Source organism: Botryllus schlosseri, chromosome 13 (assembly GCF_051294905.1).
Source record: "Botryllus schlosseri isolate E-star chromosome 13, Bs_hap1, whole genome shotgun sequence".
Classification (NCBI taxonomy): Eukaryota; Metazoa; Chordata; class Ascidiacea; order Stolidobranchia; family Styelidae; genus Botryllus; species Botryllus schlosseri.
In genome coordinates this window covers 9448071-9454135 of record NC_137248.1, presented here as the reverse complement: position 1 = coordinate 9454135, position 6065 = coordinate 9448071, and positions in this window count along the sequence as shown.

Below are 6065 nucleotides of genomic sequence, written 5' to 3'. Positions count from 1 at the left end.
CCGTAAATTGCTGCATAACAATGTTATCCTGGTTAAAGATATTTTTGTACTGTTTATGACAGTGGTCGGATGCCTTTTTTCGTTGAATGAGCCATAGGTACCCTATATTTTCAATGGTCGATGTCAATCCACTGCAACGTCACAATTACGGATTCGTGACGTCTTGGCTAAAAGAAAACAATAAAGAGCATGTTTTGAGCAAGGACCCTATTTTAAACTTTTTCTTATTTTTGTTTTAAATGCAATGCTATAGTCTTCAGGCTCAGGCCAGCTCGCACATGAATAATACTGAGTTATTCATGTTGTTCTCTTGGCAAATTACTATCATCTCTGTCCTTGTATTTCCACACAGATCATTGTCTTCTTTTGGAGGGGGTCGGACGTACCTACCTTTGCCAACTGTGTTCTAAGCGGTTCTCAACCACCGGTCCGTAGCAAGTTTCCTGCCGGTCTGTCAGATATCTTACAATTTTATACGTTCCACAATGCAAGAAGGTGGGCTCTTGTCCATTGATTAGAGAAATAAAACATCAAATATTTAATTGATTTAGAAGTTTGGAACGTATTTTTGGATGGTGTCTCAGTTGAGAGTTCATAGACTACTTTGGACGTGCGTCACAATGGTGCAAGTGTTGAAAGAAATTTCTTAAAATTATAGTTATATTAGGGTCGCCATACGACAGGAATATTCCGAATATGTTCAAAATTTCACTGTTTGAACTGCGTCTGCGAGGAAATGCTGAAATATACATAAATGTCCGGAATTTTGAAAGCTTGAAGGGAACTGAAATTCTTTTCGCTAATCAAGAAAAACATTATCTTATTTTGTGGAACATTTATGCTACTTGAAATTTTTCTTCCCGCTGCGCGTGCCCTTGCAAAAAATAGCATAAAAAATAAATTAAAATAACCATGATTTACTGTAATAAGACTAATTGTTATCGCAATTTACGAGAACCAGTGTCGGACTGTCGGTAGGGTCGTTTGGATGCTTTAGTCAACGATAGGGGTTTTCAAGCTTGCGGGGTCGTTTGCCTTTTTATGGGGATCGTGAAGATGGTGAACTTAATCAGTTTAAAACATGAGCCGTGAGTAAGTCTGTGCAAAGGTGCTGACCATTGGTTCAGTGATCAGCTTACCAAATTTTGAGTTGGGCCACGGAATATTTTCCAATTGGAAATGAAGTGCCCGGATGTGCAGCGTGCTGGGGAGGACCGGCATTTCGGATCATAAATAGTATTATCCGTGTGACATGAATATGGCTTAGCGATGAACATTTGTACAATACGTTACCCGCATTTTCAAAGTCACCATCTCCACCAGCTCTACCACTAACTTTGATCACGTGCTGACAGAGGATAAAATTCTTATATTGATATATGGATGAACCAATGACAGAATTCATTCACAAAATTAAACAACCAGATGCATATAGTAAGCCCACCAGAAGTTGCATCGATCACCCTATGGTGGGCACCAGACCGGTATTTTTTGGGGCGGGAGTTGGCTTAAAAGTGTTGTTTTGGTCCTGGCTACAACACAACCACATCTGCACCGACCTATCAATATAGCAGGGCTATCAAACGCACGACCGGGCGGGGCAGACAATTTCATCCCTACAGCAATCACCAGAGCTCAATTCCGAGATGGCCAATATTCCATCCAGCGTGTACTCGCTGAGTAGCCTACACGCTGGTCTAGTATCTAGTAGAGATACACGGATCATAGTTTTTCGGGGTCTTGATCCAATCCTGTTCGATGAAAGGAAATCCTCGATCCAATCGAATCTCAAATGTCAAAATTCGCGGATCCATAAATATCTTGCACAAGGTTGAGCATCTATTTTCCCCTGTCATCGAAATCTTTCTAATTACACTTCGGCAATGCATTGAAGTAGGCCTTACGCTATTAGGGATTTTTCGAAACAGTGGTGCACTGCTGAAGCCATCTGGGTCCAAGTTAATACAATATATCGCAGTGAACAACATGAAGTCGCTTTCATGCATTAGAAATTTATATTTCTGTCCTGTTCCCGATCCGGCTGTCAACGCAATAATGTGAATCCGGATCCGATCCCGTTTGCGAAAATGTTGCCGGATTCCTGTCCGGTTAGAATGCAAAATCCTGATCCTGTTAATCTCTACTATAGTCAATTCACCACCTATGTTAAAAATCCACTACTGGCCTGTACACAATCGATAGGCAATAAAGCATTGTCAGTCTGACGTCATATGTGTTCACCTCATTTTAAAACCCGCTAGGAGGCGCGAAAGAGTGTCCGGAAATTGGGAGACGAAAATATGGTAACGCTAAGTTTTATGCCGGGATGATAGTATGGTCAGGACCAATGTTCCCTCCAAGCTGCGCTCGTGCGCAAGTGCGCAGGGCTGCGACGGTCTCTGCGCACAGGAAATCCAAGTTGCGCACAAAAAATCCGAAGTGATGACCTTTTTTTCAAGTCGTTACGCCCTGTTGTCCAAGGCTCTGCGCAGTGAGTTGGAGGGTGTGCGCAGACTCGTCAAAAATTAGAGGGAACATTGGTCAGGACCGTAAGTGCCGCACCCCGAACCTCCCGATTGGGGGGCCCGATCTCGAAGGGGGCCCAAAATTATTTCGTGTACGAACATACAATATAGGGTATTTTTAGGAAAATTCATACAACTGCATTAAATTTTTTTTCGTGCTGTGCGCGATTTACTGTCGCTAAATATTGATTATGGATACCCTTTCCCCAAGGAAAAATACGCATGATTTTTAGAAATGGGCATTTCTGCGTCGGCCATTACCGCGTCTAGACGCCTCAAGACATATCAAGTTTTTTCGGTCATGTAACATGCGATTCCGGGAAGTGTGTCGATCAGAACGATCGGTAGCGAGAAAATCTGGGCCGAAAAGGACTGCTGACCGAAAACTTCGACATATATACATTTTAGGGTTGTTCAGAATTGACCGACTTTCAAAAAGTCGTGGATTTCAGCCGGTTTCCCGTGCCTTATACCTTAAAAACGTATTCTAGCTTCTTTTTTCTTTGACTCATCCTTGCAGTTGTGTGCATGTTGAGCTGGAAGGACGTCGGCTGAACATGGGGGATTCTCCTAAAATTGAAGGGCCGCGATTATACCTAGCCTAGGAAAATGCCCTATATGCAGGCCGTGTTATTTTTGGCATATGCCAAAACTGCCAAAAATAACTTATTTTTGGCATTTTTCGATTTTTATTTTTGGCAGTTTTGGCATCGTCGTCGAAATAGATAGTTTCAGCCTCGAATTAGTCACAAAAACGCTTTATTTGGGCTAGTTTGTCAAAAGACACCACAAAATGTGCAGCATCCACGTATAGTCAGTGCCAACAAACAATAATAAGATGAAAAAACCTAACGATTACATAGGTTAATAATATCAAACGAAACCACAAAATGTGCAGTATCCATCGAAATCGGTGCCAATAAGCAAAAAAAGAAAGAAAGAAAAGCCTAACAAACACGCTCAACAGCTGATTGTTACAGCTGTCGAATAGACTTAAATCGTTTGCACTGTAACAGTGCTTCCAAACTCAGGTCAGCTTAGTTTCTCATAAATTCATTTCTCGCCCAGTGAGTCTGGGAAATATCGGCTTCAACAGTAGCCGTTGAGGGAAAGAATGTTGCCAGTCATCCACAAAAGGTTTTCAGAGCTTCAAAATCTTTGGAGGGCCGAACCGGCTTCCATGCATCATGAAAAGAGATCACTTCGCCAGTGCCATCGATCTCATCGCGGAAAGAATTTTCTTCCAGATCCTTTCCCAGGAGTTTCCTGTGTTGTCTCTCAACACATTCTATTTAGTAGCCCGACTATCATTTCTCCTTCAGTCTACCGATATATTTTCGGAGGACTTTTGTCACTTTCAGGTGGCTTTAATATTACCAACTCGCATGGGTGGGCTGGACCCAGATTAAGAAACCTGCCTTTCACAAACGCTCTTCTCGCTTGTAACGAGGTCCTGTTAACACAACACCATGAACGAAATACACTATTTGGCAGGCCGTGTTATTTTTGGCATATGCCAAAAATTGCTTATTTTTCAAATTTTTATTTTTGGCAGTTTTGGCATCTGGCTCCTGAAATGCCAAAAATAACACGACCTGCCTATATGTCAGGGTTTAAGCAGCTGTTGTGGTTTGGGGTGATGCAAAACCTCTGTAGATATTATTCTGAGTTCTGGATATAATTTTCATATTGCACACTGCCTTCGAAATCCTCAAACTCACCTAACACTAAGCATCATTTTGGACGTTTCACCGTGTAAAACAGTGGTTCCCAACCTTTTCCAACCCACGTACCATTTTGAGGTTTTATGCAGTGCTCGCGTACCACCTATATAAGTTACGTGCGTTTCAACCATTTATGACGTCATACTCACGTATTTGACCTATGCGAGGTGTATTAACAAATTCTATTAAACTAGGCCAGGGATGTCAAACATACAGCCGGTGGGCCGGATCCGGCCCGCCAGACGATTTTATCCGGCCCGCATAGCAATTCTGAGTACATTAAAGAAAGATTATATTATCCATCACATCCACAGTAATAAACCAAAATACAAAGTCGCGTTGACAGTTAAATATCTTGTATTCATCACAACGCATACGTAGGGATAACGCCAGATTATGACTAAAGCAGGGGTGGCCAACCTTTTTGCCATTCACATTTCGACTACGCCAAATACCCTGGTTAAAGTGTCTATGTCCATTTCTTGTAAACTCCGGACTAAAATATTTAATGGTAGGCTTACTGTGTGCACCCAAATCGCGAGTGGTCACTGGTAATGTTAAGGAAGGAAATTCTATATAGTCGCGCGAAGCGCGAAAAAAAATCAGATTCACCAATGAATTTCGTCATTGATATTAGTAGTTTTACATATTACCTTCAAACATTTATCCTTTCTCATCCCGTGTGATCAGATTCACTAGTATAGAGTTGATGAAAGGGATGTTTTCGAAAATTTAACGCAAGTTATAAATTATGATGCATCTTCGGGTGGGCCAATTGTCATTAGTCACTTTGTAGCAAGCTGTTGTTTCTTGACCTCCCATCAGGATTGTTAGCATAGTGAGGAGCACACGATTCCGAGCTGATATTTCGATGTGAGGCGCATCATTTTCCATTGATGTTCGCATCTGCATTGTGGGGCTTTGATTGCAAAGGGTGCTACTATATTAAAATTGAAAAATGTCGTCGCATTGAATCGCGCGCAGCGAGAAGAAAATTTCAAGATTAATTAAAATCTTTCAAGAAATCGGGAGTTAATTCGCAAATTTGAATTGCATGTCGACGGCCGCCAACACATACTAATTGAATTGCGTGTCTACGGCCGCACAAATTACCTCTTACGGCCGCAGGTTGTCCACCCCTGGACTAAAGCAAAGGGAAAACTGAAATATGTCTACTTGTATCGCCGGTAATGTCATTGTATTCAACCGGACAAACATCGTATTTTCGCCAATTTCATTGCTCGCAAATAATGGTGTTGCGACTCGCTAGAATGAAACCCCTACGATCCGTGTATTATCTATATATGCTTGATAATGAAGTATTCCAGCGAGAAGCAATGGCACGAGGCAACATTTTGGATTCCGTTGACTGGTCCGGCCCGCGAGCGATTTCATGACTTCGATCCGGCCCGCGATGCAATTTGAGTTTGACACCCCTGAACTAGGCATTATCACCCAGGGTTGATGGGATGTATGGAATTGTTTTTTCACCACCAGTCACAAGAAGAACAACATAATGAAATAACAACACACATTCGAAAGTCAATTTATTTAATGCGATGGCTCCATTTGTTTCTTTTCCACTAGCTTGTCGATGCGTGGTAGCCTATACATTTGCTTACAGTGCATCGAATGTATGGGCGCAACAAGACGGTTTCGTTTCTTCGACTTGATAGTCATCAGGGATGAAATTCCCTGCTCGCATTCTCACGGAGGGAAAATTAGCAGCTGATGGGGAATAGCGTGAGACGGCGGCTTCAAAAAACTCAAAATCAACCTCACCTGAACTAGTGAACTCCCTTCGGTCGAACAAAAA